Genomic DNA, 8,230 nt, shown 5'->3' with positions numbered 1-8,230 from the left:
GTGCTTCTTCCAGCCCAGCATTTCTCATGATGTACTCTGCATATAAGTTAAATAAGCAGGGTGACAATATACAGCCTTGACGTACTCCTTTTCCTATTTGGAATCAATCTGTTGTTCCATGTCCAGTTCTAATTGTTGCTTCCTGACCTGCATATAGGTTTCTCAAGAGGCAGGTCAGGTGGTCTGGTATTCCCATCTCTTTCAAAATTTTCCACAGTTTATTGTGATCTACGCAGTCAAAGGCTTTGGCATAGCCAACAAAGCAGAAATAGATGTTTTTCTGGAACTCTCTTGCTTTTTCTATGATCCAGCAGATATTGGCAATTTGATCTCTGGTTCGTCAGCCTTTTCTAAAACCAGCTTGAACATCTGGATGTTCATAGTTCACGTATTGCTGAAGCCTGGCTTGGAGAATTTTGAGCATTACTTTACTAGTGTGTAAGATGAGTGCAATTGTGAGGTAGTTTGAGCAATCTTTATAGTCACTGCTGCTGCTGCTGCTAAGTTGCTTCAGTCGTGTCCAACTCTGTGCGACCCCAGAGATGGCAGCCCACCAGGCTCCTCCGTCCCTGGGATTCTCCAGGCAAGAACACTGGAATGGGTTGCCATTTCCTTCTCCAATGCATGAAAGTGAAAAGTGAAAGTGAAGTCGCTCAGTCGTGTCCGACTCCCTAGCAACCCCATGGACTGCAGCCTACCAGGCTCCTCCGTCCATGGGATTTTCCAGGCAAGAGTACTGGAGTGGGGTGCCATTGTCACTAGCAGTCTGTTAATGAAAGAAAGGAATGTCTTAAAACACAGAATGGCACCAGGTCCCTCACCCATAAGATACATTTTGGAATAATCTTGGCACCAGATGATTCATCCTGGGCCATAAAATGATTAACTTGAATCTTGTAGAAGGACAGATCAACATACAAATAGTTTCATTTACACAAATTAGGGAAACAATATCTGAGTATAACATACTGGTTTGTCAAGTAGGTTCTGAGCCATTAGGAGAACCAACTCGAAGACAAAGTTTGGGGTAAATGCATAGCAACATTAGCATAGCTTAAGACAAACTTTTCCATAAGAAAAATGCATTGGTTATCTCAAGTTTTGAGAATAGTTAACTTCAGGTGAAATTAGGTGTCATTATGGCAACACAGTATTTTAAGAGAAACCTCCTTTTAAATTTGTATAGAGAAGAAAAAAAATATCACTAGTTTGTTTCCTCCTGCCACTTAAGAGATAAAAATGTCTGACACTTGCAGGCTATTTCCTCCGTTTGGAGAGCCCTGGCCTTCCTGCCTGTTACCCTCTCACTTTGACAAATGATAAAAAGTTATGTAGCCACCCCAGTAAGTTTTTTTAATCAGTTGGGTAAATATCTAGGAACACAAATTCCAATTTGAACAGTTAGTTTATGTTTAACTTATAAGGAGCTGCCAAGCTGTCTGCTGTACTATTTCCATCTTCATGAAGATGGAAAGATATTTCCTGTTGCTCTACATCCTCACCAGTATGAAGTATTGTCAGAGTTTTGGATTTAAGCCCTTTTAATAAATGTGTCATTATGTTTTAAAGATTCAGATTTTTTTTAATTAAATAAAGTCATAGTCAAGGGTCCAGCCATTCTCTAGTAAAGGGACAAACACATACCCAAAACCTGATCTGTATAGTACTCTGTGTGTGTGTGCTCAGTTGCTTCAGTCATGTCCAACTCTTTGCTACACCATGGACTGTAGCCTGCCAGGTGCCTCTGTTCATGGAATTCTCCAGGCAACAATACTAGAGTGGAAGACTTGCAGAAGGCCATCTTTTCTTCACAGAGAGGACTGAAGCATTCAGCTCTCTACAAAGGTCTGTTAGTCTTCATCGTGTCCTATCCTCTTTCTGCAAGTCACCCAGAAAGAGCGCCTTTCCTCTACCAACTCTGAGTGTGGCACTATAGATAATCCAGTGCTTGAATGTGTATTTTTCTCCATATAAGCTGAACCTTTCCCACAGAAGTTTCCTGTAGCTACTTCATATCTTCCACTAAAGTAGTGACTTGAGTCATTTTTCATTGTACATTGCTATTGTTTGGTTGGTGCTTGTTGTAAGGGGACACAGAGCCTTACTAGTGCTCACACCCTCATACCTCTGTCCTCTTTGTCATAGACTGTCTACAGTCTCCCCAGATCTCTAACCTCCCTCCCCATTCCAGATACAGCCGATCTCTACTGCTGCTCTTTGTGACCAAATAACATGTTTGTCCCAAACCATCAACTAAGGCCTCAGGGACCTGAAAGTTGAAGACATCAGCTGAGCATGTCTTGAAAACTCGGTCCCAGGGCCCTTCCTCTCTCTTACGCTTCCCTCCTCACTCTGCTTTGGACTTTGGCCTTCTTCCATCTGACCGGATTTTCATTGTGAGCTGATCTCATGTTAGAGCTCCCTCTTGGGTGCATTGATTTCATTTTGAAATTCATTTGTATACTTCCATTCTGTCAATTATAGCATTCCAAAAGTAAAAAAAAAAAAAAAAAAAAAGAATACTGGAGTGGGTCGCCATTCCCTTCTCCAGGGGATCTTCCCAACCTAGGGATTGAACCCAGTCTCCTGCACTGCAGGGAGATTCTTTTCAGATTCAACTGAACCACCTGAGAAGCCCATAGTATACTGTATCAGGACTTAAATTGACAGAAAAGGGTAAAAGAAGTGAGAAATGAAATATTCTTGCCATATCAGTAAGCAAAGATGTCACAGTCATCAGCAATTGCAGCCACCATGGATGGTGAGCTGATGAGCCCTGAGGGAACTCAGGAAGGAAAGAATACTTGCCATCTAGCAGCCATCAAACTGCAGCCACTCCCTATCATGAGCCACCAAGGAAATTCAGAATATGAAAAACCCAGATAGTTGAGGTATGTATCAAAGGAATGATTTCAGTAAGCCCAGATTCTTGCATCTATCCTTAACTTGGGATATCTGATTTTCTTAATTTACAAAAACAAACAAAAAAAAATTGACATTCAGACTACTTGCCTTTTGTTGCAAAACTTATATATAACCTGGCTCCTCCCTCCCTCTTCTTTGGAGAGGTTCTCTCAGGGTTCCTTGAGATGCTGCCTCCTGGACTTAAATCCTAAAAATTTCCACTGAATAAAGCATAACTCTCAATTTTTAGGTTGCTTTCTTTTTTTTTTTTTTCAGTTTATAGCATCTTGAAAATGCTTGGAGTTTCCATTTTCCAGATGCTGTGTTCAATGAGACTGATTTCTGCTAGCAGACTCCTAAAACTTTTGTCTCTTTGTTTCTTGGGACTCCTTGGTTCCTACCCAATTTCAAGGCTGGTTCCTTAGCTTTTCTATTTCACATATCCTTCTAATAAATTTCCCTTGTTTACTTTAGCCAAAGTAATTTTCAATGTTTTTGAAAAAAATAAACCTAATTGTTACACACACAATTAAGCAAATAAAAATGGATATGTGTAGCTGAAGTGAGAATGATAAAATAATTGATTTATTAGAAATATTAGTAAGCAGCAAAAAATAATAATTTTTGAATTCAAGAACCACATTCAGAATAGTACAAAAAGCCTTTCATCCTTTGAGAAAAAAATTGATGTAGTCTTTGGTTAAGGAATTTTCTAAGTTGGAATATGTAAGAATTAAAGAAGAAGCCTATTTTTATTAATAATATGAGAAATACCAGGGTACTCTGCTCTCCCAACCACCATCCCTCTCTACTCTGCCCCTCCTTTTCTAATCTCTGCAAGGAGTTGCATCCCTTCTACAATTAGTTGCATTCTCTCTACAATCACTGAGCTCTTTTGACATTGATTGACTTTACTGATACAATCTGAAGTTGTAGAAGTAGGCAAGCACACATTAAACAGTTCACCTTATACAACATCTTCTCACTTCTGCTTTCTGCATCTTTCCATCAACAAATTTATTACTAAATGCATAATTAAAAAGATGCAATAGATGCAAAACCTTGACCATTTTCTTCAACAATGTTTTCTGTTGATTTAAACATATCTGGACCGGTGGGCTACAGTCCATCGTGTTGCAAAGAATCCAACAAAACACGACTGAGCACACTCACACAAACGTATTTGGAGAATTGAATTGCTTACAATTTGCATCTGAAAGCACAACCTGAATTGGAAAAATTAAAACAGTATGACAACACAGATGTTATTGAATTGCTTACAATTTTCATCCAAAAGCACAACCTGAATTGGAAAAATTAAAACAACATGACAACACAGATATTATTTTATAAATATAAATAACTTCATTTAAAGTACAGCACCAATAAAACAAGTGTTAGGAAAATAAAAATATCATATGTAATTAAAATACAAAGCAAACAAAAATTGTGTACACATAAATAGTAACTGGGCTTCCCTTGTGGCTCAGCTGGTAAAGAATCAGCCTGCAATGAGGGAGACCTGGGTTCAGTCCCTGGGTTGGGATGATCTCCTGGAGAAGGGAAAGGCTACCCACTCCAGCATTCTGGCCTGAAGAATTTCATGGACTGTATAGTCCATGGCGTCACAAAGAGTTGGACACAACTGAGCAACTTTCACTTTTCAAATAATAATTCCCAAAGAGAACAGAGTAATCCAGTAAACTGGGATCAATGATTTAAATCTAATGCAATTTTTAACCCTTCTAGATAGGACATCAGTACTAAAGACTTGTCTTTGTGGATTTGTATATCCAGTTTTTAGAAGACTGGATACAAGATACCTTTCTCCAGCTCTTTGATATGATAATAAATCAATAACAATATTTAAAATAAGTAACAATAAGATATGGGCTTCCCTGGTGGCATAGTGGCAAAGAATCTGCCTGAAATCAGGGGACGTGAGCTCTATGCCTGTGTCAGGAAGATCCCCTGAAGAAGGAACTGGCAACCCACTCCAGTATTCTTGCCTGAGAAAGCCTATGGACAGAGATGCCCGGTGGGTCTACATGGGGTTGCAAAAGAGTCTAACATGACTTAGTGACTAAACAACAATAAAAAACAATAAGATACAGTAAGATACAATTAAACACCAATGATTTATTGAGTTGTTCTGATAAACTCATGATGGCACAGACAAAAAGAAATCTTATACCATGATATTTATTTGAGAACTATGGGCCCCAAATCAAGTAATTGTGAATAAATTTATTCACAATGAAATTTCATTAAAGGATTAAATATTTACAACTCAGAATCACCCTGTCTTGGGTTGACCCTTCTTCTAAACATTATTATACATTCTGAGCTTAGCATTCTACCAAAGCACTTTTTTCTGCCCACTATCTAAAAATAAAGCCCAAAGAAAAGCAACAGTAATAAAATTAAATTCTTTTTTCCTTCACTTAATAAAGTTTACCTTAAAAGAGTAAGGAGTATATTTCTGTTTATAGGATGACTGCAAATTTTACTGATACATGAGATATACCACTGCTCTTAAGGGACAGTGAATGACGAAGAGTGAATGATAAATTGTTACCCCCCCTTCACTGAAAATAATTCATCTGTGGAATGACCAATGTAAAGGATCTTCAAGTGACTCAAGCTTGACTCCACACTGAAAGCAAATCAGGCTGAAACTATCAATGGGCCCATTAATGAGGAAATCACAAGAAAGTAGAATTAGGATAAAGTTTTTTTCTTCCATAAGATTTTTCTCAAAGCTTGTTTGACATCTTTGTTTCTTAGAGAATAAATCAGAGGGTTTAGCATGGGTGTAACCAATATGTAAAACACTGAAGCCACTTTACGAAGTTCAGGATTGCTTGGAGGTGTGAGATACACAAAAGAGACAGTCCCATAAAGCAAGCTTACCACGCCCAGATGGGAGCTGCAAGTGGAGAAGGCTTTCTTTCTGCCTTCACTGGAGGGGATCTTCAAGACTGTGGTTACAATATACATGTAAGATACTACAATAACAACTACTGTGGGCAAAATAATGCAGGCAGCCAAACTAAGAGATACCATCTTATTGACAAAGAGATTAGAACAGGAGATCTTCTCAATTTGGTAAGAATCACAGTAGAAGTGATCAATGACTCGGGAGGCACAGAAAGACACTGAGAATGTTATGCTGACTTGGAGGATGGAACTGACCCAACCGCAGAAATAGGAACCAGCCACCAGCTGAGTGCAAAGGCGTCTTGACATATGGACACTGTAAAGAAGAGGGTTGCAGATGGCAATGAAGCGGTCATAGGCCATGACCGCCAGGACAAACCCTTCTGTTACAATGAAGAGTGCAAAAAAGAAGAACTGGGCAGCACACCCTACAAAAGAGACGGTCTTTTTCTCAGACATGAAGTTGACCATGGCCTTAGGTGCAATAACAGTGGAGTAGGAGAGGTCAATGAAGGAGAGATTGCCTAGAAAGAAATACATTGGTGTGTTCAGCTGGGAGTCAGTCACAATGATGCCAATCATAATAATGTTCCCCAAAAGGACCATGCCATAGACAAGCAGGAATAGGAGGAAGAGGAGAATGTGGAGCTCTGGACGGACCCTGAAGCCTACAAGAATGAAGTCAGTTACATCTGAATGGTTGCCTGCTCCCTTGTCACCCATGGCAAGAACCTGCTAAGAGGTACAAGACAAGATTAAAAATAGAGACTTCTACCTATTTCCTGGCATCACAAAGTATCTTTTGCCTCTTGTATAAGGCATTGAAATTTGTCTTATCATCTCCTTTATAAGATTCTGTTGTGTTATGTATGATTTGTTGCATCCTTTTATAGGAATTGACTCTGAGGTATGTTGTACTTGCCCATCAGAACACAACATTTGAGTCGCCTAACTCATAATTTTCTAGTGTGATTCTCCAATTCCAGTCTTCTTTACATTATAACACACATGACTTTCACAAAGCATTTTCTTTTTATGCCTGTTTAGTTCCTCACTTGATTTACATAGTAAGTCTAACATATCTGAAGGTTTTAAGAAAGAAATAATATTTGCTCTCTGTAATTTCAAATTCATTTTAATGCTACCATTTTACAACAGAAGGATCAAATTTAAGAGGAATTTTGTTGTTGTATAGTCACTAAGTTGAATCTGATTCTTTTGTGACCCCATGGACTGTAGCACTCCAGACTCCTCTGTCCATGGGATTTCTCAGGCAAGAATACTGGAGTAGGTTGCCATAGCCTTCTCCAGAGGATCTTCCCAGCCCAGGAATTGAACCCTTGTCTCCTGTATCTCCTACATTGGCAGGCAGATTCTTTACCACTGAGCCACTTGGGAAGCCCAAAAAGAGTAATTTTAAATTCCGCAAGTAGGCATCAGAGATTAAAACAGGTCAATAGCTAAACAGTTTGTGAGAGTTTAAAGTAGGATAGCAAGAGATTTGTTTGGTTTTCCAAAACCTTCATCCAAAATGAAGGCATCTTCAGCTTCTCAAAGTGGACAAACCTCAGACATGCTACTGGAAAAAAATGGCAATCCACTCCAGCACTCTTGCCTGGAAAATCCCATGGACACAGGAGCCTGATAGGCTACAGTTCATGGGGTCGCAAAGAGTCGGACACGACTGAGCAACTAGTACTTAAAAATTTCTGTACAAATTTGACATTAATTTATCTCTTACCTGAATATTTCTCACTTTACTTCAGTGGAGCAATTTCCTAATGGTAGAAGCAAGGATACAAAATTATTGTGTTTAATCTTAGAAATGGAAAAAGGAGTGTAAAACCATAGAAGGGAAATTAAAGACATTGTCAAAATTCAGCATATTTTAAGAATTAAAATTTTACATGAGATGTAAAATCTTGTTTTGAAATATATAATTTTATTCAGTTTTTGGCTCTGCTCAGAGATTAATATCTCATTTTTCAATTAAGAATAGCCTTTTCATTTCCTTTGTTGTGTTTTTGCCTGAAAATCCCCTATAGTTGTATACCTCTTATCTCTTTCTAGAGGATAACAGAGATGACCTGGTGAGGTCTCTAACCCTGTGAACATTTCTTTATGGAAACTGAAAAGAAAATGCACCTGAACCTGAAGAATCACATTGCATGGCCATGCACGTGAGGACATATCCTACAGGCCTTAGAATGAGAACGATGAAAGCCAAATGGAATTTAAGTACAGCAAAGATAATATCACCAGTGAGGAGTAGTCCCCGATGACCTGGGCGAATAGAGCAGGAGGCAACCTGGTACCCTTAGTCATCTCTGTTGCAACAATTTCAAATAATTGCAGCATGAACTGGGTGCAAAGGTCCCTCTGAGAG

General features: G+C 38.9%; 1 pseudogene; it reads right to left on the bottom strand.

Annotated features, from left to right (window-relative positions):
• Positions 1 to 5,625: 5,625 nt before the first annotated feature.
• Positions 5,626 to 6,633, bottom strand: LOC112584388 (annotated as a pseudogene).
• Positions 6,634 to 8,230: the final 1,597 nt, after the last annotated feature.

This window comes from Bubalus bubalis, chromosome 4 (assembly GCF_019923935.1).
Source record: "Bubalus bubalis isolate 160015118507 breed Murrah chromosome 4, NDDB_SH_1, whole genome shotgun sequence".
In the NCBI taxonomy this organism is placed as follows: domain Eukaryota; kingdom Metazoa; phylum Chordata; class Mammalia; order Artiodactyla; family Bovidae; genus Bubalus; species Bubalus bubalis.
This window is presented reverse-complemented; position numbering and strand designations above follow the sequence as displayed.